Source organism: Strigops habroptila, chromosome 10 (genome assembly GCF_004027225.2).
Source record: "Strigops habroptila isolate Jane chromosome 10, bStrHab1.2.pri, whole genome shotgun sequence".
NCBI lineage: Eukaryota > Metazoa > Chordata > Aves > Psittaciformes > Psittacidae > Strigops > Strigops habroptila.
Genome location: NC_046359.1, coordinates 16,170,967 through 16,197,632, shown reverse-complemented (window position 1 = coordinate 16,197,632; position 26,666 = coordinate 16,170,967). Strand labels below are relative to the sequence as shown.

General features: G+C 43.4%; 1 long non-coding RNA gene across 1 annotated transcript; it reads left to right on the top strand.

Moving 5' to 3' along the window:
• The first annotated feature begins 1,327 nt into the window (after positions 1-1,327).
• On the top strand, positions 1,328-14,752 carry LOC115614034. Its single transcript, XR_003993603.1, has 3 exons — positions 1,328-1,833; positions 12,724-12,778; positions 13,694-14,752. It is a non-coding gene; the product is annotated as an uncharacterized LOC115614034 (long non-coding RNA).
• Positions 14,753-26,666: the final 11,914 nt, after the last annotated feature.

The window sequence follows — 26,666 nt, the reverse complement described above, 5'->3', positions numbered from 1 at the left end:
CTTTCATGATTTCAGTGTTGATGACACTGTTAATAAATTCTTAATGAGGAAGAATGTTATATAAATGTTGGGTAAACTAGGTCTTCTTTTATATTCAAAGCATAGCACACAATTAAAATGTGCCATGGATAGAATCACAGCTTCATTTAACTCATCTCAACCTACCCACTCTGTGCTGAAATGAATACATCCTGCTTTTCATTTGATGCGTCCTGTTGTGTTAAATGTACCATACTGATCTAAAAGTGGCAAATTCTGTGGGTGCCCAGCGTTGTTATCAGAGCCAAAGACATGCTTGCAAGACATGCCTCCACACAGCTCTTCTAGTTAGTCCTTTCAGAACAGCTTTATAATCCATTTCCTTTCAAGGAAACCACTGAAAACACAGTTTTCCCATTAAAGCTGGCAATCTATTAATCATATTTTCTGTAACGTGTCCTGGTTTATTCATAGTGTGATCATAGTTAACCAGGGAATAACAGTGCAATCTGTAAGGCATTTTAAAAATCAGTTGTAAATCATTACTATTAAAACCTGATATTCAGGATCACTTCTCGACATTAATTTTCGAAGCATACTGTGGTTTTTTTCAAGGGTTCCCCCTCACTATCCCCCCAAATTGTGGGGTCTTTTAAGAATGTGATTTTAAAGATAGAGTGTTATATTTAAGAATCACTAACCAGAGGTTGAAATCTTCTGAAAGCCTTCCTGTGGTAGCCTCTGCCAAGCAGTGCTGGCAAGTAGGGGAAAAAAAATTCCAAACAGAAAATGAGAACCCTGCAGATTTTTAAAGCACCACGAAATGTTTAACAGTTTGAAGTGTGAATGAATCTAATTTCTTCAGTAATGTGGATTTTTTAAGGAAATATATATTTGTGGCAAATCCTCATTTTTTTTTATTTTTTTTAGAAACTGGACATGTGTCATGAGCTCTCTCTCTGGTGGAAAAATCCTGCTGTGCTGTGTGTGATGTTAACTAGCCTCAGAATACAGAGAATTATTTAGCTCCTGTATACTCCTGGGTGAGGAAGGCTCTGTAAGCTTCTGCTTATCATACCAGGGCCCCAGAAGCTGTGAAAAAATCTTCCTACAGGAAATCATTACATTTGCTTTAGAATTCATAATGTTTCTGAAAATACTAAATATTAATTTTTTTTTTTAGCCTTCTGTTTTCTAAGACTTTGGTACTTTCATTTTCTGTGCTTTGATCCACAACTCTGAGGATATGAGTAATTTCTAAAGGGGAAGTGGAGTTTCTTCATTGGCCACATAAATGCAAGAGCTGGGGTTTTATGAAAGATAAACTTTCATAAAGATATTATGAAACTAGTGATGAACCCATCAGAATTCGCGTGGCTGAGAGGACAGCCTTAGGGCGCGAGAAGTACTAGGTGCTAATGAACAGAGTGAAGGGGGAATAAATAATTCCAAGCTCTGGCATTGCATGCCAAAAGCCAAGTACCTGCATTGAGAGTTCAGTGTCACTGTTCCTTTTCATTGCAGGCACCAAGCAAATGTTTTCCTACATGCACCCATTTAAACATGATTGGCTTGTCTATAATACTGTGCAGAGATTTATCTTCTTTACCTAAGGTAGGTCAGATGATTTCGATCCACTTACCACCTGTAAAAGATTTGGTACTTCTGTGTCTCTAAGGTTATATTTTCTTTAAATATGCTGTTCGTGTGACAACATGCTGAATATATGCAGTAACAAAGTTACGCTGACCTATATGCAGGGGCCAGAGGGATCAGAAAAGGAAGGAGCTTTTCAACTGATATCCCAGCTGTTGTCATTGCAAATGTTGGAGTGGTGCCTCTGCAACTCAGTAGGTAAGCCCTGCCAATCTATTAGCTAAGTGGTTTAGCATGGACTTTGATTGACTTTCATTCAAATTTAACTTTTCTTGGAAAACCTAGCTGTTTATTTTCTGTTGTTGCTACAGTTGTGGCTGATATCTTGAGATCTACATTATAAAATGAATAAATAGATGATTGTATTGATATGGATTTTTGTTTGGCATCAGCAAGCTATATTCACGACTGCCACCAGCAGCTGAAGCAGCCAGATGTGTGTGTACGTGCATGGTTTTTCAACCGCATAAGCTTTTGCACGATAAATCCATTAGTGATGATTGCTTCCCTCTCTGTAAAAGGCCCTGCTTTTTCACTTCATTTTGCTATCTCTAAGTCTAACTCTAATTCAGCAAATACCTTTTAGTAAAACCCTAAAGAGTAGGACATTTGTGAATTATAGAATTTAATGCATTAGTCACAAAATAGCAGATGAACTTGTTAAGTGTGAGTCACGACTTTATTGCCTGCATCTTTGAGATGTAAAATGGATCTTTGGGATTTTTTTTTTTTTCTCCAACCATCTTTATTCTGTTGTGAATGACAGATGCCTCATCTGTTCTATGGCTAGGAAGACATACTGTATGAAAAAGGCACCTGCTTCCTCTCTGGCTTTAGCCTGCATTTTTTATTGTATTTGCTCATTACTACCTGTGAAACCGCACCCTTTATTACTTCTGAGCAAGCTGTAAATATGGCTTCAATACACATTACGTTCAATGCAAGCAGAGTCTTTCTTGGTGTTTTGCACTGAGTCTCGGAGTGGCTTGCAGAGGAGGGAGAGCAGCCCTGGTCCAGTTGCTGCTGGTGGCGTGTCAGAGCACAGCTGGGGCCAGCAAGCGTGTGTGATACGGTCTCTTGGTGGCAGGATGTCCTCTCTCAAAGGTGTAATTTCAGTTTCCAAATTATAAGTCACTTGATGGAGGTTTATCACTTTGGGCTTGAAACGGAGCTTGCAGCTTGAGAGTCAACCTTCTCTCACAACAATTACTATGGTTCTTCAGAGTGCAGCAACCAAAGGCAGATAGAGGGAGAAGTGATTTCCCCATGACCCTCACGATCTATTTCGTACATTTACTGACGTGTTTGTGCAGTTCTCAGCACCCAAAGCTGCACATTGTGACTAAATTGTTACAACACCTCCCTGCCAGCAGAAAGAGAGGTCTTCCTTCCTCTCCACATCCCTCCCACTGCCCAGTCCCCAGCTCTCCCTTCTGCCCACTGCTACTTATGGGACCGGTCAGGGAGCTGGGGCAGCCTGGTGGCTTGGCAGCACAGGGCCAGAAGACAAAGAAGGAGGGGAAAGCTGGGGCACGGGAGAGGATGCCATCCCCTTTGGGTGGTTCTGAGATCAGCTCATGCCAAAGCCATAAGGCATGTAGCTTCACCCAGAGTTTCACTTTTCCCATCCTGCAGTGGTTAATCGATGAGTTTTTCTCATTGCCACACAATACAGAAAGAGTTTTTTATTTTGAAGACTTGGGAAAAGCATCTGGATGATAGTAAGATTTGAAGGTATGTGATAGGTTCTCCTCAGGGAATAAGTTGTCACAGTTTCTTCTCAAGATCCCTGCCTTTTTTACGGTCTTCCTAAAGCAAGAGACAATGTAGCTTCTTCATGGGGTAGGTTCAACAGATCCCTCAAGACAAGGTCTGTGAGTCAAGCTCTTACTCATTTCCATGGACATGCCAAGGAGTCTGTTTTTTAAGCCATGTACCTTCCGGGCAAGTAGTGCCGTCAGAAATAATTGTAGTGATGCAGCTCTCTCTTCAAAACAAACCAGCATTTCTTAGTTCCCTGGACAGAGTTGGCAGTGCCCTTTGATTAGACGGCTGAGTCAGAATTCAGATTATGCCTACAGATGCAGGAGTAGCCACGCTTTGCTTTTCCCAGGAAATATCTTGCTGCTTTCTCTCCCTCTGTGTGCCTCCTCTTATGTATCTTTGCCTACTATGCTACGTGCTGTTAAAATTTTAATTACTGAAATTGCTCCTCAGTTACCAGACCTTCTGTTATCTCCACCATCAGGCTTTTCCCTCAGGAAAACAGCCTGCTCAGCTTTTGACAGATCATTTCATACCAGCCTGCCCTGGGTACTGTTTGCCCATAGTTTGCTTTCTATACTCAGGGCTAGCGATTAACTATTTTTCCACCTCTCTCATGTCCAGCAGCACACCGAAAGCTGGAGAAGCACAGACATAGTCCATAAAAATAATACCCAAAGCCCTTCAGTCCTCACTGAGAGTTCATATAGGGGTACAGAAGAGTTGCCCAAGGGCTCTCGAAGTTTTGCATGCAGCAATGAGTTAAATATTCTAATTCACATGTGCAAATGGAACAACATTTCAGTGGTCTGCAACTGACCACCTGCATCCTTGAAGACCAGAGCCTGGTGTGCAGACGGGAAGAATGTTACACTTTATGGACTTCGTGAGGGCTTTGTAAGAAAAGGTGATTCTGTTAATGGTTAACCAAGTCAATAACAAGACTGGAAAAACTCCTAATGATATATTTCCCCGAGAGTGTGGCTAGAGCAATATGTATAATGATGTGTGATATCCACATGCATACACAGACATAGCCCAAGGAGAAGTGGGCAGGGTATTACAAGTGGCATGCAAGGCTTCCTGACTCACTGCACAAACAGTACAGTCAGGGGAGTATCGCTGGGAATGATTCCTTCCAAAATCCAGTATTATATAAAGTTAAAATTCACTCCAGTCATGGTAGGTTTGATTTCATCTTTGCCTGCTCACGCTTTGGGTGAAAGCAAAAACTTGTGCCAGAGTCCTTGACCTGGAAACATCCGGGTCCCTGCATGTTGTTGTGTTGACTGGACACTTTTGTTGCGTAAACACTCAATCATATGGAATACAGGCTAAGAAGAGAACTGGTTTGCACTGGGATGTAGCCCTGTGGCATTCAGTCATTATCTCCATTTCAGCCCCACCTCTGAAGAAGATGGCTGCTTTGCTTGGGGCCAATGCCTAAGTGCTGGTTGCTGCGAATTAATGCCCACTTTGTTCCTGCCTTTGCATCAGAGAGGCTGATCAGCTTCTCAGAGGCATGCCCATTATCTGTGTGGCATTTGTGCTAACCCTGCCACAGTCAGTACATTCCAGCAGTATTAGCAGGGCATGGTTTTGGGAGACCTCTGACCCACCATGGGCATCCTCTTCTGCAGGCTGGGGAAGGGCTGCTGCACTCTCCCATCTCTCACTGCCTGTCTGTGGGCCTCACTCAGTTACAGCAGCTGATGGTCTGTTCAAAGGGAGCTTTCACATCTGTCTGTAACCATAGTGACCAGTTTCCATGAGCGAGAAATGCAAGTGCATGTGTAATGTTTCTCTTCTGTGGCTTCTCCCTTTCCTGAATATATCTGAATGCATATACCTTCATGCATGCAATATACCATCATACTATAGCCATGAAGTACAGCAGGCTTATGGAAAGTAGTTCCCCTTGTCATTTTTAAAACACTTTTAGAGCCTCTTTTTCATTTGCAAAGGAGAATCACTTGGCTTCCAAAGTGTGTTTTTAAAACAACATAGCTACTTCGACCATCCTTCACCAACTGGATTTATATAAATAGCGTCAGTAAAATAAAAAATACTTGAAGGATTACTGATACAAGGCAAATCATCATCTTAAAAGGTATCTGTCTCTTCTTCCCTCTTGTATTGCGAACTGTGTATTTGCTGGGTAGTTTCCCTGTGCATTAAGAAGACTCATTGCTGCTTGGCTTTCCGCCACTTTTCATTGCTTAACTCCTTCTGATACTTAGCAGCTCTTCTGTTTATTAGGTTTGTATCAGTTTAATGAGGCATCTCTGCTGGGCACTTAAATCTCTCTTGAGCAGCACTCCTTGTGCTTAGTGACTAGCTTCTCATGTCTCTGCAAGCCCATTTAGTGAAATCTCAAGCATCTCAGCTTGAGATGATCTTAAGGTCCTTTCCAATCCTAACCATTCTATGATTCCAAGTGCAGCACACAGTCACTGTTACAGCCTGCAGTAGTGCAGGGAAATGTCCTAGTCCCAGGTTGACCTCACAGCCCACTACTTCCATACAGAAATCCTGATCCTGCAGTGGCTCCTATGCAGTTAAATGGCTGTCCCCATCACTGGAGGCTTTGCAGACCCCTGGGGATATGCAGGCACAGCAGCACATGGGTGAGCCCCAGCTTGAGAGAAACACTCTGACATAAACCTTTTTTAAGAGAAGCAACACAAATGTGCCAACTTCTTTGTAAATTATTTGCATAGTAAAGTTAGAAAGTTACTGAATATCAGAGTGACCAAAGGAGGTGGTGTGAGTTCTGCTGGGCAAGGCAGCACAGCCTGGAGAATTGCTTTTGCTACCTCTCATGCTCTGTTTGTTCTGTTAGGCTGATTATACTTAGCCCGTCATGTACACAGCTGCTATGGGAGTACGTATGTAAACATTCACTAAAATAAATGTACCAGCTTTGACAAACTCATCTCTTCTCAATGAACCTGACCAGCTAGCATAAATTAGTACAGATATTAAAAACAGAGATACTAAGTAGGAATTTCTCCTTTTGCATGTAGATGCCAGTAAACTTGTCACCTTTGCCATGATAGTGATACCTATACCATAAGCAGTCTATAGGCTAACACACTGCCTGCCCTGTAGAGATGGAGGAAAGGAGGGTTTTCCTCAACACAGTTAGACTTAAAAATAAGAATTTAATCCTTTAACAAGACAGAGGTGGCCTCATATTTATTCAGTAATGCTTCAGAGCATAGAGTGCGCCTAGGACCTCCATTCATCTGCCATAGAAAACAATGGGCTGCGGGAGTCACGGCCAGAGCTGTGTTTACTGAGCTGTCACACAGGCGAAGCTCCCGCAGTCCCAGGCCTCTGCAGCTCCTTGCTCCCCTTGTTTTCTAAGGCTCAGTACTACAAGGTGGCAGAGCAATTCTGGCTATGCCGAAATCTCTCAGCTTCCATGGAAATTAACTGAAGTGGAAAGTGCTAAACACTTTCCAAGAGTTACTTGACACTCTGCAAGCTGAAGCTGTAGCAGTTCGTCATTTATTTATCTTTCATTTGCATGTTGGCCATCTTGCTGTATGGAGCCCGGTGTGTACTTATACTAATGTCTCTCTGAATCACTCCAGCACTAAGACGTGGTGATGACACCTCAGTCTAAATGCAGCTGCACCTGTGTAGTGGGCATATGGTCTGCAAAGCCCAGACTACTCTTTATCATTCTGAGAGGCTGGGGCCAAACCATCACATGCTGCTGCTTTGCTGGGGACTGTCAAATAAAGGTGCTCATGAAGTGACAAGAATTTACAATAAAATCTGATAAATGGAGCAAGGAGGCAAAAAAGAGCAAGCAAACCTAGTTACCTGCATACCGTATAATTGGCCACTGGCTTTCTTAATTTCCCTTCAGACAGCTGAATCCTTTTAAAAGAACAGATGTACAGCTTATGATATCTGATGCTTGCCACAAACTGGAAAGTTTGGAAACTGAATCTGAGGACCCGTGCCTACTGAAGTCTGACCAATGCTTTGTGTCTTTGTCACACTGACTTGATCCACAGTTCAAATTACAGCTCAGAAACTGACCACATAATGTGGTAAAAGAGAAGTTTATCTGTATCAGACATAACCTTTGCATCTCTTGTGCCTAGTCTCTCTCTGGGTGAATGAAAAAGGAAATAAACTATTTCCAAATCTTTTATCCATCTAAGAGCTATCTTTGCTCAAGCTTACCCTACTTCTGTTTTACTTCTATTTTCTACCAACATTTGCAAAAAAGGGTTTTCTTTTTACTCACATTTCAGGGAGCTTTCTTTTCATAGACCAATTTTAGATAAACTCACTAGCAGGCAAGCGCATAGCAGAAATAACACATATGATTTAGCCGACGAGTCACATGAAACTAGTAGTTATGGATAGTAGAAGTCAAAAGAGAAGTCACAAGCCCAATGCAACATTTAAATATTGTTTACAACTCCGAATGAGTGTGCTTACATTCAGTTCTTTGCATATTTGCTGATACATTGGCAACCTTTTGGGTTTCTATAAGCTGGAAAGGAATGTCACTGATTTCCCTTTGCTAGTTCATGCTCCGTGGTGCCCATAGCAAGGGCCTTGCTTAAGCTGTATGTGTCTTGTGGTTAAATGCATGGCTTTACTCTCCAAGAGCCTCAGTTTGGTATTTCTCACAAGTGTTACAATCACACAAATTAATATGTGGTCATGGGTAGAAGAAACACAAAGCATGTTTTGATTATATGCAGAAGAGTCTGAGGTCTAGAATAAAAGTATCACTGCAGAATGAGTTATACCCCCACTTTGGGACCAAGGTTGTATCTTTTATATATAGCAATCAGCCAAAATACATAGTTTTTGCTTCACACCTTCTGGCACAGAAATTGGTGTGATGTTGACCCAACACAATATTTCTCTTCAGGGTCATACTGCTCAATATCTGCTCTGCATACACTATACTCTGGCACCAGGGGCAGAGCTGGCTGATGCAGGGAATTCATTTAAGTGAAATCAGGGGAGCAAAACTGGCTGACTTTGTGCTTGGGCTGTGCTGTGTCCCTGGTTACCTCCTCTGCAGATCAGCTAGCAAGCCAAACTCTTTGCCATCCCTTCCTCCCAGTCCCTTCACTTCCAGACAGCTTCACTGCCTGTTTTTCCACTTGTCCTTCACCCATGGTTTCCCACTGTCAGTTTTGGTTTCCCACTGTACTTCCTTTTCTTCCCCCAGATAAAATTGCAATGGTCTTTCTTCTCCTCTCTCCTACCACTTTTTACCAGTGGACCTATTTGCAGCACAGGTCCCTTGGAGCAAAGACTGCTTTACTGTGAGTTTGTGCAGTGCCCACCACACAAATGTCCAAATGCAATCTGAGCCCTCTTGGTGTCCCCTGTATAGGGACAGCACTGCTCTCCCTCCCACATGGATGTAACAAGGTGATTTGTGCCCCTGCTGCAGATGCTGCCTCCAAAGGCCCAGCTGAAATCATGGCTCATACAGGAGCTGCCTGATAATGAGCATCTTCCTCAAGCAGTAATTAATTCTGTGACAACTCCCTTAAGTCTTCACCTCTCTCACCCCACCTGTGCTCTTCTGCAGCTCCATGGCTTTTCCATGTTATACCTCCAACAGCCCGTGGAGCAAGGTGCACTCTGTTTTCTTGCCCAAGCCTTTACCACCTTGGTGGCAGCCCCAGTTGTAAGTTAGTTCCTCATGCTCCTAGCACTGGGGATGTAGAAGTGGCATGGGAGGAGCAGGGCCAAGCCACCCTGTTTCTCACAAGCAAGCAGACCTGTGCCAGTCAGGTGTCCTCTTCCTGCTCTGGCTTGTGAGGCTGCTGCCTTCTCCCCTGCCTGAGGCAAGGGAGCTGCCTGCCTCCTTCCACAGCCCTGGCTGGCCCAGCCTGCTGGAGCAGCACTGGGAGATGCGGGCCCTGGCAGTGCCTTCCCCAGTGCCTGTGAGACCTCCCAGGTTTGCCTCAAGGAGCTCCATGTCAGCCGGTGCCAAGGACACTTGGAGGCTGCCCCAGGGCTGAAGCACTGGGCCACACTGCAGAGAGCAGAGCAGGGTCTCGTTCACCCAGGCTCAGGAAGCCAAAGCAGAGCACTTGATATTCCCAGGTGGTTGGTGTCCATTAAAATCAACCAACATGCTGTTTTCCTGCTAATACTCTGCTAATGTGCTGGGGTTTGGAGGGTCTTATGACAAAGAAAAATGCTGGGGATGGGTCTGCGAAACACGGTCCCAGAGGGCTGATGGCCATGTAGAAAAGGCAGAATGATACTTCCTTCTCTATGCCCTTTCCAAAGCACCTTCCAGCCCTTTGCAGGGACTTTGCACCATCTTGTCATCCTGCCCCTGGAAGGAGCTGCCTGGGTCTTGCTGTCACCCTGGGACCTCCATCGCTTCCCCTCCCTCAGTGTGGGGAGATCAAGGGGTTTTGAGAGGCTGCCAGAACCTGTGTTTGCAAAAGCAGCTTCTCCTACCCTCTGCTGCTGCTACCAGAGTGCAGAGGTAGCAAAGTTGTCCCCTTGTTGCTATAAGAAGTAATGTGAGCCCTATGCCTGTCTTGCCCCTCTGCCACATAGCTGATTTGAACAATTCCATACCCTCACAGGGCAGAGAGCCTCATCCCTGAGCTGCTTGTTGGTGCAACCTGCTTTAACCCCTGGCTCAGGGCAGTCAGCCACCCATCAGGGTGTCTGCTTACAGAAAAGCCATAGGAAAGTGAGGCTGCGTACTGCGCAGAAAGGTAGGCACTGCTATACATGAGCCGCCCTTTATGTGTAGCATTTACTTTTACTCACAACACAATGTCACTCAAATGAATACTTTTGGTCAGTTCCATCCAGCTGACCCATTCCTGTTTGGAGGCAAATTTCATGCTGGAAAATGCATGTGAAGTTACCTGACAGAAAGGGAATGAACGCAAAGCTTTTCTCTGTTACACAGAACAATGATTTTGTTGTTTAAAATGATGCAATTATAATGAGCCTGATTAATTAGCTCTCTTTAAAAGTCATACACCTTCAGAGATAGCAATCTTTACCTTTTAATTCCAATTCTAAGTGACTTGGTTTGACCTGTTTTGCTAGGAATAATAATCCTGCTCATGAATACCATCTGCCCATTCAGACTGCTCGTGCACCAAATATCTTTAAGGCTGGAGCTTATGGCTTTAACTATCACATGATACGCAGTCCCATGCCTTTTAATCAGAGCATCAAGTGATTTATTCAATGTGCTTTTTTATTTCCTGCCACAGCTTGCCCTCTTAGAGGTTTCCAACAGCTCAAGGCAGCCAGAACTCACTCTCAGGGCTGCCTCCTTTCTGACTAGCAAAGCTTTTAGAAGCAGCGGCCCTTTCTGCTTAAGCTTGCTGGGTTTGTTTCTCTCCCTGCAAACGTCCCACGAAGTGGTGAACATTGTCAGACGGAGCATGCAATTCCACAATGAAGCCAGCAAGATCTCCCCTGCCTCCAAAGATTGCAACCTCCTTTAAGGAAGTCATTTATTTGTACCACACCTGGCACACTGGGACCCCAAATGGGCTAGCCTTTAGGCTGTACCACAGTGTAAATGTTAATAGATTGACAAGATTGCACAAGTAAAACTACTTGGTGTTTCCATGTCACATTGGTACGGAAAAGCTTAGCCTGTGACAATTTGCGAACTGGCATTTTTGTATTTACATGGCTGTGATCTGAAAATGGCATCTTGCAGGAGAGCCATGTGTCAATCAGTATGCCACTGAATGCTTACTCCAAGCTCACTGGTAAGATGAGCAGCCACAGTGATTTAGACGCATACAGAGCACTCATTTAGTCAAACTTTCTGCTGGATATGTGACTAGACCTAGTTACGCAAATATGGTCCAATCATCAGACATTTGATCCAGCATTTTTTATACCAAAATCCTGACCTTTTCCAGCTCTATTGAAAGCATGAGTCAAAGATCTGCTCAAAGAACAATTTGGCCAACAATGGAGAAATGTTACAGAAAGCAGGAAAAACCAGATTGTTGGGTCCCTAATTGTAAATGTTTTATTTGTGTAGGACAGTGTGCTTTTTTGATATATTTCTTATTTCACATCAGTTGTAGTTAAGGTTTATGCACCAGACCCACCTTTGACGTGAAACTGCTGTTTGACAACAGGGCAGGCTCACTGCGCATACAGCAGGGGAGCAGGCAGGGATGGACAGGAGGGGATCCTGCATGACAGTGTACATTGCTTCGTACGTCTGTGAGCCAAACTTTGGGGAAAAAGGGCTTGCACTATCCCAAGTTCAGCCTTCTTCTAGGTGTGAAGGACAGGTAATGTCCAGGGAGAAGGACATGATGCCGTGTTCCCATGGGAAACCTGTGTTTCCAAACATATGACAGGTCTTAGTTTGACTGATCAGATTAATAATAGGCAACGACATTACACCATTCTAACTATAAAGTGCTTCTGGATAGGTCCTGTATACAAACAACATTTCCCTAGTGTTGATCATAACATGGCCTGTCTTCATCACCTCTGACACCTATTTTGGTGGTGTAATCGCTGTCAACATTTCCACCAACTAACTCTCCTGGAACATCTGTGCCACAGTCAAAGAGCAACAGGCTTTCCCTTCCCCTCGGATCACTAACGTACACATTTCTGCCTTTCATTTCTGTGTATAGGCCTGCCTTTTCAGACAAAAGTGGTTTGTTTGCAAAAACTTTGCATGTGAAGTCAGGGTCTTGCCACATTAAAGACTTGACATTATGGACAGAAACCTTGAAAGCATTTTTTCACATCTTAAAAGTCTTTAGAATCCCGTAAGCTAAGGAAGTGCATCACTCACTATTTCCTATGGCAAACAGAGACCAAAGCTACTGAGGAAAATATTTGAGAGCTGAACGTTGATCTCTTGACTTGCAGCCTGCGACTCTAATAATCACAAGACCATCCTCCCTCCCAAAAAGCAGCAACCAAAACCAGATTGAAATGGGAAAATAAAGTCTCTCATTTGAAAGTGCTTAAATACTAAGATCAGGGATGTAGGTTGCTGTTTATTTTAGGTCAGGGTGAAGATAGGAAAGGAACTATTTTAGCATTTCCTTTCAAGATGGTTATTTCCCTGAATGTAGGTGCACGGTTTGATTCTGGCCATTTTATCGAAATTACAATCTCCATCTCTGACTGAGTTGCACTGTGTTTCTCTTGCAGTCCTGAGAGCAGAATATTGGAGCTGTTGCACTGTACACAGGGTGGGGAGGGAGGCTGTTGTGAGAGCAGTGGAGCATACAGCCAAGGATACCACCCCCAGCCCTCCTTAACTCTTCAATGACGTTCTGCATTTATGTGTTTTAGGTGGAACATCACGCTGGCACTGAAGAAGCAGAGCCCTCCAGGATGAGTCATCTGTGTATGCTGTGATTGTGGTTTTGTTTATCAGCCTGCCAAGATTAAGATTAGCATCCTTTGAAGGGGGACTAAAAATTGTTGTATGTTGCAGCTAAATCAGCATTGGCTGTCTACGTTAGTGTTATCTTCTAAATTTTGTAGTCTTTCTCATCCATCTCTTAGAGATTTTGTGTTACCAGAAATAGGCATCTAGCTTTCTTAAAGGGCCTAGCATTGCTGTTACTGGACAGGACAGTGCTGTTGCAGTGACACTTCTTACGACATCCAAAGTGTTAGAGCATGGTTTCCTAAGTGTGTTCAGTAGGAGTGGGATGTGCTAAAGCAGCTGCTATGCAGAGTGCATGCCACAGGGGAGACTCTTTGGTCTCCAGTATTGCCTTGTGAAAAATACGTATTCAAGAACTGACCTGGTAAAGTCAGTATCAGCATAAGCAAAACTGACCTTGCTTATACACTGTAAAGACTTTATTCCAGATGCAAGGGTCTTCCTTCTGTCTCCATGGTGTTCGTATCAATTCTGTCTATAGTCACAGTGACTTGGACAGCAGTCCCAGCTACTTGAAGCAATAGCTTCTCATAAGTTTTCAAATGGAAGCCCTGTTGTATAATGGAGAGGACAGAATGCTATTATAATCTGCTGGGCTACTGCACTCAGTCCTGCAGTGCCAGCACCACTTTAAAGTCCTTTTCTAGGGAGAGAGATGAAGGTGAATGATAAGTTTTGATTTCCTGCTGGTCATGAATAGCTGAGAGATAGCTGAGAAGATTTCAGGACAAGCCAGAACTCTGTAGGGTGAGCCAGAGACTCAAAGATAGCTCCCAGAATTCATGATGTTGTCATGAGACACCTTTGAGTAGCAGTCTGACAGGATGGCTCCATGCTGCACCTGAAAGAGCTCTTTGCAACCTCTTTTAGATCCAGACTCTGACCACAAAGTGATGTTCCTGGGTCCCAAAATGAAGAATAACAACTGCAGAACTGCCAGATGTTGAAACGAGTTTGTCCGTGTCCCTGCCAGACTGCACCACAGCTCTTCCAGTTTGAAAACAGCACAGTGGTGGCCACCTGGAAACTTCCATTTTCCCCTTGGCAGTATCGCTTAGGCAGTGGCTTGTGGCTGGGAGTCCGTGCTGAGTTTGGAGGCAGAGATGAACGGTACAGCAGCACTCCTGGGAAATGCAGATAGATGAGCTCCCCAAGAAACCTCAAGAAGAACTTAAACTGTTTGGTCTTCTTCTCCAACAAACCCTGGAGAACCATAACTTAAACCAATCTGTGGTGATGCAGATGTTAGAGGGCTGTTGTGGTACGGGCTGGGACATGACTATCCCGTGACTGGACACACGGCATGCAAGAATAGTCCATACACTCTCTTTCCAAGTGAACTACACTGGAGCTATTGTTACTGTCCTGCTGAGCATCTGACTGGACATATACAAGCAGCATTGATGAGAGTTACTTTTGACTGCTTGGGTAACCATGTATAATTTTACTTGTATTTTCAACTAACTCTCATACCAGGACGAAAATTACTAGAAAGTGCTGAAGAAAATGACTGAATGAATTTCTGTAACCAATAGTGCACATCTGACACAAGTTTTCCTCAATAGAGGAGCTGGAATGCATGAGCTAAGTAAGTTATTTAGAGATATAATCACAAAAAGTGTAATGCCACAGTCATGAAATCAGTACAGAGAGAACTGAGCAGCTTGTCAGATAATAGTATAATGTGATATTTGCAATGGATGAATTTAAAGGCAAATGTTAGTGGGCTCCTTTATTTTTCAGTCAAAGCACGACTTACAAACAGCATAAACCAAAACTAATTGTAATTAATACACTTGTGGGAAACCGAGCGTTTTCTGTAATAAAGATAGCCAACAAAATACCTAGTGCAATACAACCTGATGAGCTAAGTGATATTTTGATGTTTTGGTAGATAGTCATAGCTTTATTAAAAATGAGTAATATGCACTTTGTTTTCTATTTGTTGCCAGTGTAAAATACTTAAAAAGAAGATCACAGATACCTGGGGTTGTGAAGTATGCACACTGCTAGGCTGAGCTAACAAGAACATCCTGCAACTAAAAGAAGAACAGTCTTCTGTGCATCAGGAATAACAAAAGGAGTGAGAGCTATGATCATTATATTAAGCCGTGCAGCCACTTACTAAGTGCTAATCAATAGAGACAGATTTAGAAACAAATGTAAGTCATTTCCAGCAACAGAAATAAGCAGAGGGCTCGAAAATAGCATAGCAACAAACCTGTCCTGCCCGGAGGAGGCCATTTCCATCACTCAGGCTCCACTGCCGTCAGCTGTGACACATGCAAGCCATGGAAATTGTACCTTTCAGTGCTAAGTGCGTGCAGCATTTAGGCTTTTCTGTTCCCAAATTACACATACTTACAATCTGGTCTAAGCAGAAGTATCTGTTTAAAATTGCACTCATGGAAAGATTTATGTCCTACCTGGACTGGAGCCAGCAAGTGACAAATTGACTTTGTATAACGTGCATATAGGCTTGAAAGCCTGATGCTCTCAATCCCTGCCAGAAGAGCATTTCCAGACTTCGAGGTGCTGCAAACTTCTGTACCTTCATCAGGTGGTTGTGCTTGTCTCCAGCGCACCCTCAGGGTGAGCAGGATCTAAACTCTGCCCTGGCTTCAGGCCTTTGCACTCCTGCTCAGTGTGTGGATCCTCTGCCCATAATATTCACTTACCTGAGAGAGGAGACCCCCTTCCCACTTCAGTACAACTGCATGAGCCCTGGGACTTCCCAGTGACCTAAGTACACCGTGTAGCAGACCTCCAACCCTATGGATGCTCTGGTTTCCTGTTCCATAGGCAAATGGTAACTCAAGAAGTTAGAAGAAAACAGGCTTGCACAAGTTTCTGACAGACCTCTGCATAGCCTAGACAGCACCTAACACAGCTTCATCCCCATGAATCTGGGTTTTCTTTGGTTCATATGAGGCCTTTAACGAGCACAGAGGAACTCCTTTCCTTCTTCAGTTTAAGGTAGTTGCCTTGGCTTCTTCTATTGTCAGTGTAGAGAGAGGGAGAAGGGCATTTTCAGAGGCCAGTTCACTCTATTTATGCAACATACCTGTGCTAGGATGGACTGATTCATCTTCTGGAGGTTCCTATCTCTCCCCATGGGCCATAGAAGAATTTTGGTTTAGACTGCATGTCTAATTTGCTGGGGGGAGAATTAGATGAGACAAACCTGAAGCCTCCTCTGCCTATTGCAGATGTCCAACTTCCAAGCAAAACTCTAAAGAGCCATAAAAATTTGTATAAATGTCCAGGCAGATGTATAAACAGATTTCCCGCTTATCTTATGACACAGTATTACTACAGCACCAGTGCAGGAATTGTTTTAGGTTTCTGTGTCAGACACAAAATTCCACCATAGTATTTCATAGCCTCCTGTGCCAGGTTTTGTATCCTTGAAACTGAGAAGCAGTTTTCTCTTGGTATAAAAATAGGAAGGAATTTTACATCTGGAGAATTTCCAAGAGCTTGCCAAAATTGAGAAGGCAAATTAAATAGTGATTACTTGTTTTCAGCAACATTGCACTGGCAGTGATCTACATCTTCTTCCTTCACACAAGCTGCTCCTTGCACAGAGATTGCCTGAGTTACCACTCAGACAACATAAATTTGGAGTAAATCCTCTGAAGTTAAGGTGGTGTAGTTCTGGTGACTGTAAATGCAGACTTAAGCACAATACAACTGTGCTTAGCCAGCACCTCAATATTCGGCTAGCGCATGGTAAAATTTGCCTTCATAGCGAGGCTTAGGAGAGTGACATGCAGCCTGATATCAAAATGGATGGTGCTGCCCTTCATCTTGCAGATGCGTGTCCCCCTCCTCCCTTGCATTGGCATGGTACTCATGACTTTGCCATCAAGCAGGTCAGCAAGCTGATCTGGTTGAAAACTTGCCCTAGAAACACATAAGATTGTTTTTCAGCTGGGTCTGTGGGCTGATCCAGCCGACGATTAGACAAGCACGAGCACTCCCTTTCCAGCATCTGGGCTTAGTGAAACCATGCGCTGAGATGTAGCTGTGGCTGTGCAGAAAGTAAAATATGAATGTGCCCAGTAAATATTTGAGGCGAAACCCAAGACCATGTTGTACGTATAGGAGAAGCCATCAAGGTAATTCAGTATATTAAGACTAATGGGTAAATTGTCATGATGATATATGGCAGGGAAGCGCAAAGAAGCAGTCTAAATGATCAATTCTTCATGAGAAACACAAATATTACATTGACAGTTCAGCTCAGTGCTCAGGGAAGTGCATCAAGAGTTAGTGACTTCTCAGTTCTAGCTGTGCTTTTGGCACTTGGCTGCTGCCAGCGAGCTCACAGTGCAAAGGCGATCTTTGCACTGCCTTAAAGGGTTCATGGCTCTGGATCCCTTCCCACTGAGCTCAAACCAGCACACCAGTGTTAGCCATAAAAGAGTTGGTGCCAATGCAATTGGGATCACTCACATATAAATAAATAATTTGGTATTTTAGAACAAATATAATTGCTTTATTGTGACTAGAATAAGGGGATCCTAGCCTTGCTGTCCTTGCAGATGGAAATTCACAAGGAGACATCTAAAATTGCAAGCTCAGAGATGCGTGTGTGTATGTGCAGATTTTGAATTGCATGGTTTGATCACCCTTCTGGTTTTTTTTAATATTGTGCTTAGAGAAATAACATCACTTGGAGACCAGAAACTTTTTTTTCTTTTAAAATCAGCTCAGAATTTCTCATTGAAAGTTTTTTTTGGCAGAACAGGACAGAGTTTTGAGTTCTTCACACAGTCATCTCAGTTCATGAATGTGGCCTTAAGGCTGAACTGTTCCTTTTTTATATGCCGATATACAATACTCAAGCAAACACAATGGAATGGCATATTGGAAAGCTTTTAGCATCTTGCACCACTTAGCACAATCTTTTTAGCTGTCTGTATTGTTTACTCATTCTCCTGCACCACTAACAGTAAAAGCCTGCAGGAATTCTTTTTGTCTTTCTTTCTTTCCCTTCTTCTTTTTTCCCCCTCCAGCAGCACTGCAGACACAGTAGCACAACCAGTTCAAAGAAAAACAAACCAAAGCAACCTCCAGATTCCAGACCTCTGCAGGACAGGCTGCTTGTGTGAAGCTGAAAAAGAGCCAGAGCATACAGCAAGGAAGCTGGGATTTCATCCAGTCTGACAGAAACTCTGAGGCTTCACTGCAGCACATTGTGCAGATGCAGCAGCATCCCTCTGACCGGGTCCATGTGAAATGCTAGCAGAAGAGTTCTCAGAAGGAGGATGCCCATGCAATTCTGTGTCACTGCCCCCTTGCTTTTTAGTTGCAACTCTCTGAGGAAACCAGGTATGCTGTACAGGTTTTTAAACAGTTTTCTACTCCTTAGGATGATGCCTGATTTCCAAGGGAAGGGCAATCTGCATGGAAATGGGGAAGACCGATGAGAGAAAGAAAGGTCCCGAAGGAGGGTCACTCCCCCCACCATGGAGCGCTGGTAATCAGGTTTCTTGTGGGAGGAGGCGCAGGAAAATGAGCCTGAGCAGAGGTGGCTGGGGCATTTGCCTGGGTGCAGGCTGGCAGGGAGGTTTCTGGCAAGGTCTGTGTGAGGGCTCAGAAGTGAGTAGCAGCTGTCGCACATGTTTTGGTGCTTGTCTGGGGACTGACATTTGTGGCTTGGTATTTGTTTGTCAGCTTGTGTGTCAGGTCAGCAGGCAGGGGAGCGCTGCTGGCCAGGTGGGATAGAAGGCTTAGGATGGTGTGTGCTGGGTTAGGGAAACACTGGATTAGAGCAAGCCCATTTGCACCAGTGTGACTTTGCTGTGACTGCTCTAAGCAGTAGAGTAATGCTGACAAAACTGTGAACAGGATTTGGCCTTATGATGTGAAAATTGGAAGATTTGGCAGAGGGCCTGGAGGGCTGCTAGGAGCTAGTCTCTGAATGTATAAATGCATGTGTTTCTAAAGAAGTCTGTGCTGGTTGCTGGATAGATGTCTGAAGCCCTACGAGCATGCATCACCTTTCATAGGAAACAAAGAGGCTGGTGCGCTTCAGACAGCCTCCCCACTGAATTATTCAATGCAACTAAATAACTACAGAGCTCCACTGAGTTACGGAAAACTACAAAACTGGCTCCCTTCCTTGCCTTGAATCGATGCTATTTCCTCTTTCTGAATGCTACAATATAGCATCAAACGGGTGCCTTGGAGCAATGCTCAAGACAATCGGAGAAAGACAGAAAACACAGTAAAATGAGCATGAAGGGGAACTGGCATAAGACCATCAAAAAGGTTAAGACTGAAGCACAGATTGCTGCTGTTTGTGGGGAAATGACGGCATCTGAAATAGAGCATGCTTTGTGCCCTGTTGTGTCTTCAGAGCTAGTGCTTGTCCAAAAATGCTAATCTGGAGACAGCCCTACCTAAAGGAAATCAGAAAAGCACAAAGGCTGAGTGTTGTTGCAGTGACTACCTCATGTGCTCGGTTTATTCCAAAGCAGGCGATGCAAACCATACATACCATCCACACTGGCTCTCTTGCACCCTTTTGCTTGCTCAGCATCATCATTCTTGTCAGATCTCCCCACTGTGCCAGAGCTGAAGCTGGTATATGTACCAATGCTTCTAAATGTCCTTTTTCCAGAGCTGCCAGGCTGGGGGGAGCAGCCTGTCCCCGTTAAAGCAGCCCTAAGGAAATATTCCTTCTGCAATGCTGACACAAACTCCTGCGAATAGGTGGGGGACAGGCACCAAACCAGCCCCTCGCCTCCCCCTGACATCACACCAGTACTTCCTTCATGGGGGGACAGGCAACCACAAACCCCTCAGTGCCAGAGCAGTATTTGAGAGCAGCCCCCTGATTGCGCTGTGTCTGCTTTACCAGCAGCTAAGGAGCATCCCAGATGCTCCTTAGCATTCCATACATGGAGGTGGGATACTGCTTCTGAAGATGGAGACATCCAATGTTCTAATCAGAAAAAACGTGTCTATAAACATAGAACATTTACCTTTGCTGCATTACCTTTCCTTTTCCAGCAAAGATAATTCACTAAGAAAGGCACAGCTGGACTGAAAACAAACCATGAGATTACCAATCAGAAATCACAGGGAGAAATGCAATATGAGTCTCATGCAGGAGCCGAAATGTTTTAAACAGGTTGGTTTGGTTTTTTGTTATGCAGAGTTAAAATGTTTGTAAAAATCACAGTCAGTGTGCCAGAAAATGATGCTGTTTATCTCATGATTTATTCGTAGTGTTGTGATTAACAACTTTGTGTTGTTGATCTGGCTTATCTATTTTCCTCTAACAAAACCAACAAAAACTAATCAATATAGAGTGGCGCGTGTGTGTGTGTGTGCTGTGTGTGTGAAAGACAAAGTTTTGCTGCTGAATCTTTCTAATGCTACACTGCCTATCATGAAACTCCTTAAATTTAGAAAGGCCCAGCTTTAAAAAAGAAAAAGAAAAAAAAGGAAAAGAAAAACTGATTATCACAACAAATGCTTTATGTTTATATTTATTTTGATATCTGACCTTAAGTGACCATAAAGAGTTGCAGAAATATTGAACAAATTGGTAGAAACTATAATATGTAGTATAATTAGCAGGTGCATGAGCATATGTGATATAGTGAGGAAAAACCTGTATTGCTTTTGTAGAAAAAAAATATCTCACAGGTCTCCTGGAGTTTCTAGGGAGGAGGAAGCAGTGGAAGTGATCTGTGAAGTCTCAGAAATCTGCTTCTGAGCTTCTGTTGTTTGGCATAGAAGTTATCTGGAAAAAGAAGCATAGTTTGAGGTGAGAGAGTTTCCTGATGGCAAATTACTCTAGACAGCAAAAATGAAAGTCAGCTGGAGAAAGGAGAAAGCTATGAGTTATTGGCTTAAAATGGCAGGAAAAAGAAATTAAAAAATCCATGTTGATAACAGCAAAGGAATGCACCCCAGTCAAAACAATCCTGACTTTGCATGGAGAGAGAAGTGCTGAAAAGAGAATTCCCATTACTTGGGTAGAAAAGATCCGAGTTACAGCACACAATTTTATGAAGTTGTCAGCCCAGTGCTCAGTGGTGGAGGAGGAAAGGCAGTATAACCTTAGGAATTACTAAGGAACGAATAGAGAAGAAAATGTAAGCATACTATGCAGGAAATCTACGGTGAACTCAAATATTGTCTGCAGCTTCAGTTCTCTTGTGCTAAAAAGAACAAGAAAAGGTTCAAAGAAAGGCTGAAGCAAATGGTACACAGAGAATGATTAAATAGTCTGTGACTCTCCAGAGTGGAACAAAAGGAGCAGAGGGGAAGTTTGACAATGAGTCTTAAAACCATGAGCAGTGTAGAGAATGGGGCTAGAGAGTAATTATCCCCTCTTTCACAAAGCAGAAGATCTAGACAAAACCAAGAGAAATGGGCAGGTTAAAAGTCCAAAACACATAAAAAGAGGTACTTTTTAGCCAGCTGTGTAACTGAAGTTTGGAACGCTGCAGGACTTGGTGGGTGCCAAAAACTTACATGGGCTCCCACAGCTACTGGACAAATCAACAGAGGCAAAATCAATCGCAGCCTGCAAACCATGAGGATACCACATGTGCCCCAGGACATTAGTGAGCCGCAGACTGCTGCAAGCTGGAACAGGTACTACATGTCACTGTACACTTCTGTTCGTGTAGCTTCCTGCAAGCAACTTCAAGTGATGCTGGGCTGATCAACCCTAAGGTCTGACCCAGTCTGGACATTTTTAAGACATGTCTGGAATCCAGCAAGCAACTGGAACAATGAGAAAGCCATGGAGGTATTTGCATTGAAACAGAACCAAAAAGTGTCCCCCCGGCCAAACTAAACAGCAGTGAAGAAAGGTTAGCTGTCATCAGAAGAATGAGTGGTCTCAGACTGTTTCAGCTGTGTCCAGGCAAAATGAGTACTTTTCTTTCTTGCAAAAGGAAAAGGAGGGTGTGCCAGGAGTGGGAGGGACAGGGTGAAAGGATTCACCATGAAAGCTTGGCTAAGCTTTGCCCAGGCAAATATAAACTCCTATTGCCCCTACCATACAGTCAGTGGTGCTTGGTTCTGCAGTTTCCAGATCTACCACTCTGATTATATGCTCCCTTAAAAGAGAGGTTGTTATCCTGATAAATTCTCACAGATAACCTTTATTATGACATGAATGAATCAGCAAGTTATGACAAAAATGTGTGCATGGCAACAAGGTCATTTTCAGGGGCCTCCTCTTGCTTTTGTGGAGTACCTAATTTTGGTCTTGCTTTTTCTTTATAAAATATCCACCCATCCTAAACTTTCCAGTCCAACCTTAATTTATTATTTTAAGAAGGGCAAAAATTCAGAAGTGGTGTATGAGTGTATGAGAAAATGAAAATCTGCCAGGGCTTTTCCTATGAAGCAGTTCTAATAAGAAATTTTAAAAAATAATAATACTTCTTTCTATGAGTTAGCTAATTTCATAGTGTTTATTGGGAAAAGATAAATATTAACTATTTGTCATTGTGAACTACAGATACTTCTTGCATTAGATCAGGGAGATAAGGAGGTCTAGTATTTTTGCATGGCTTGTAGATCCAGCTGAAGGCAACAACGGACCTAACAAGGACATGTGAGAACTGCAGCCTGACATGCCTTTATTGAGATTTCATCTCAATTTCACCTCTTGAACTGGCTCAGTCCAAAAACACATCCTTCGTCTGATTATTTACTATAGAACAGGGAGGAGTCTTTAGATGTAGTTACAGACACATGACAATGTGTAACTGCAAGAGACTATGATCTGGTGTAATTCATACATTTGAGAGCCATGAGAAGGTGCAAATTAAAGCTCAAAGTCCTGTATATAGGTTTTTACACTATTTGCATTTCTCATTAGGCTTCTCTCATTCTTTGTAGTGGGAATTATTCTAGCTTCAATCACTTCTATAGAAATTGATTTCAATGAAGTTTTGTTACCTCATCCAAACTCACTGCACTAGAGGCAATTTAATCCTAGCTCAGCATACATTGCAACCAGTGATTCACCTCCACTGTTTTTGAGTAAACTTTAAACTGGATTAATTCCTTCTAAATGGGAAAGCCAAGGCCAGACAAAATAGGCCCAGTGCTTCAAAACTGACCATGCAAGTCTTTTTTAATTCTTTCATCTAGATTAGACACTGAACAAATTTAGGTGTCATACAATGTGTTACAGCCAGGCTATCTGGCTACCTGCTCTTCTATTCTGCAAACAGGAACTAGAAACATCAGTAAATACACCCTTACATCAGTGTGTGCTGACCAGGAATTACTTCAATAAATTATCAAGCATCACTGGGAATTAAGCCCTTGCAGTAGGCAAGCCTAAACAAGGATTACAAACAGGGAAGGCTTCCCACAACTCTCGTGCTTTAAGCTTCCTTTTGGAAGCATTTAATTCCACCTTTCTAATTGCTTTCTACCTGCTGAATTATGTTTTCCTTTTCTCTGTGGTCTTTCTATACCACTGGAGTCAACTAGTCAAACATGAAGAACACAGACATGAAACATAACCAGTCTGGATTTGCCCTCAAATTTATTCAACAGCTGTCTCCTCCAACATTGATCTGGAAGTGCATCTACTCACAGGCTGTTTCTCCTCATGATATACATAGACCCACATCTAAACTTGTATGGGTTTTTTTTATGAATCCTTCAACCACCCCTTGCTTTCCTAAATGCAAAACTATTCGGCTATTTTATCCATTCTTTCAGATTTTTTACAGTAGCATAGGGAAAAAAAAAGGAGTAATGTGCTTCCTTGGGCAAACGACCATTATTCATTCCTTGCTGAAAGGCTGCTCATCTCAGCTGACAAAAGATGCCCTTTCCACAAAACCCTCTGGTTTAAGATCGTGGATTCAAGACAGCCCGCACGTTGTATGTGTTACTCTACAGTTTTTATTATTGACTTTATTACATCATTAAAACATAGGTAATTTTTCCTACACAGCTAAATACTCATTGGAAAGGAGAAAGAGAAAACAAGACTGTAGAAATGGGCCACAAAATCTAGGCCTTACATTATCTTTGTAATGCTTTATGCTGAAACTTTAATGATGAGAGTAAATGGAGTCTTATGAATAACGTGTAGTGGGTATTTAAGAAGTTCTGAGAATGGACAGTGGCTCATTGACCCCAACATTTTGGAACTATTGATCTAAATCTACTGTCTGTGAATGTTAATACCACATTCTATGGAACTTGTGTGCCACTCTGACCTGTGCAGATCTCAGTGCTGTGTTTTTCTTCTATGTCCAGGAGAACAGTAGGGAAATACTGCTCATCTTCTTGTTTCTTGCTTGTTTTCCATCTCCTTAGATTCTGCATGTATGCAGAAGATAGAAAATCACAGTAGAAATTCAGGAAGAATCTGCTGAAAAACTTCATAAATTTCAAGTGAGATTCAGAGACATCTTGTAGAATAGCGTGAGTTGTCAGTGAATCAATGCTGATACGAAGAACCAGGCTTGATTTAAAGTTAATATTAAAGTTCTGCCATGAACTGGTGTCATTCTACTCACTTTCATGGTGCTGCTGCAAAATTATATTGACACACATGGATTCAGAAGGCATAGTACTCTATTGAAAAAGTCAGATTTAAAACTGAGCAACAGGCATGCTGTCATATCTGTGGCAGGACCTTTAATTACTATAATTACAGGAAATCTGCAAGAGCTGGAAGATAAGTTGCACTTTGAAGCATTCAAGTGAGAAAGGACATCACTGTTCTGATGAAATCTTTCATTGCACCTACTTACTTTTCTCAACAATTTCTTTAGTCCAAACAGTTTATAATCTCTTTTTTTTAGCACACACATGACAAGTGCTTCCATGCATTTTGATTTAGGCTATGGCTAACTTCCCTTCCAACGGTTTTAATATATACCTTGCAAAAATTTTCTCATATGTTTGTGTGTGGTCGCCAATTCCCATCTGAAAACTCTTTGTTTCAGTAAAATTTGTTACCAATCTGAAATGCTTTGTTATTTGAACTTTAAAAGCTAATATTCCAAGGGTGAGCTGAGGTACTGTTGGCCAATGAATTCATTTTCATTGCTGCTATTTCAGTTCTGCCATAAAACAGGCTCATATGGGCTGCTTCATTTCACTGGTCTCCTTGAGAATACCATAGACAATGTGTAAATGTCGAGCACCATGTTGGCTCTGCCCTACATCTGCTGCTGAGGAAAACCAGGCAGCAGCAGAAGTACCAGCAAAAAGCCCTGGAGTTGTTGGCAGGCAGGAGTTTCATTGGAAAGGCCAGAAGAAACCTCTGTCTTCCTGCCACTGCCAGCGCTGAGGATGGACACATGAATGTAGTCATCCTTCAGCAGCTGGAAGATCTGAAAGAAAGGTAAAACAGCTCTACCTCTTCTTTTTGGTAAACAGGAAACCCTGGTTCAGAGGTAAAAGAGACTTCCCTTTCTTCTCAGCTGCAGGAAGTGGAGTGGCTTCACGAGAGCATTAGGGACTTTGCTTCAGGGCCAGGACTCCCTGAGCCCAGGGTGGGGAATCTTGACTCACTTTCCTCTTTAGTAGATGAAGTGCCAGCTGGGATAGGCTGGACCAAATCCTCCTACCATGTTCTCCAGGAATTTAAAAAAAAATGGCTTGAAAGTAGGGTTTAGTCTGCCTGAATTAACATCAGCGACATGGACAGCGGGATTGAGTGCAGCAAGTTTGCCGATGACACCAAGCTGTGTGGTGCAGTCAACACTCTGGAGGGAAGAAACACATCCAGAGGGACCGTGGCACACTCGTGAGGTGGGCCAATGCCAACCTCATGAAGTTTAACCAAGCCAAGTGCAAGGTCCTACACCTGGGTCGGGGCAATCCCAGGCACTGCTACAGGTTGGGCGGAGAAGAGATTCAGAGCAGCCCTGCAGAGAAGGACTTGGGGGTGTTGGTCGACGAGAAACTGAACATTAACTGGCAGTGTGCGCTCGCAGGCCAGAAAGCCAGCCCAGGGTGCATCTAAAGCGTGACCAGCAGGGCGAGGGAGGTGATTCTCTGCCTTTCTCCACTCTCTTGAGACCCCACCCAGAGTACTCAGTTCTAGAGTCCTCAGCACGAGAAAGACATGGACCTGCTGGACTGAGGCCAGAGGAGGGCTAAAAAAATGATCTGAGGGCTGGAGCACCTCTTCTATGAGGAAAGGCAGAGAGAGCTGGGGTTGTTCAGCCTGGAGAAGAGAAGGCTCTGGGGAGACCTTGTGACAGTCTTCCAGTACGTAAAAGGCACCTGAAAGAAACATGGCCATAAATAGATGCCATGAGAAAGAGTATGAGAAGCAGGGTATACAGGCAAAAGACTTAACTGCTGTTATCTCATGTGTATCTAAACTTACTTTGGCAGGTGGGTCCTGGGATCCTGCTGTTTGAAGCATTCCCAAGATCTGGCTCTGTCCATCCATGTAATCCTTGCAGGCAGCCTGGCTTAAGTGTTACAAACCCAATGTGCCACTGAGGTAGCCAGTGGGCCCTGGGATGGTGACTGGAATGCAAACACACAGCTGAACCAAGGAAAGGCAGCAAGGCTCAGGGAGCAGTAGGCCAAAGCACCAGGGAGAGGCCTAAGGATGTGGGAGGGATGTGAGGAGGTAAGGTCATGCTAAGGTCTGATTTCAAGACTCAGGAAGGTTATGTCAAATGTAGGCATGTGTCAATGTATGGAGCATGTGCTTGTTAGCATCGCTGGTAACGTGTCGCTGCCACTTTCAGAAAGTCAGTAAGGGCTCTGGCTGCGTGAGGTGAATTCCTGGTGAGGGCAGGAGCACTGACATGGGGTCAGGGCACGTTATCGATTTATGTGCAGATGTGAACCAGCTCTGACAGGG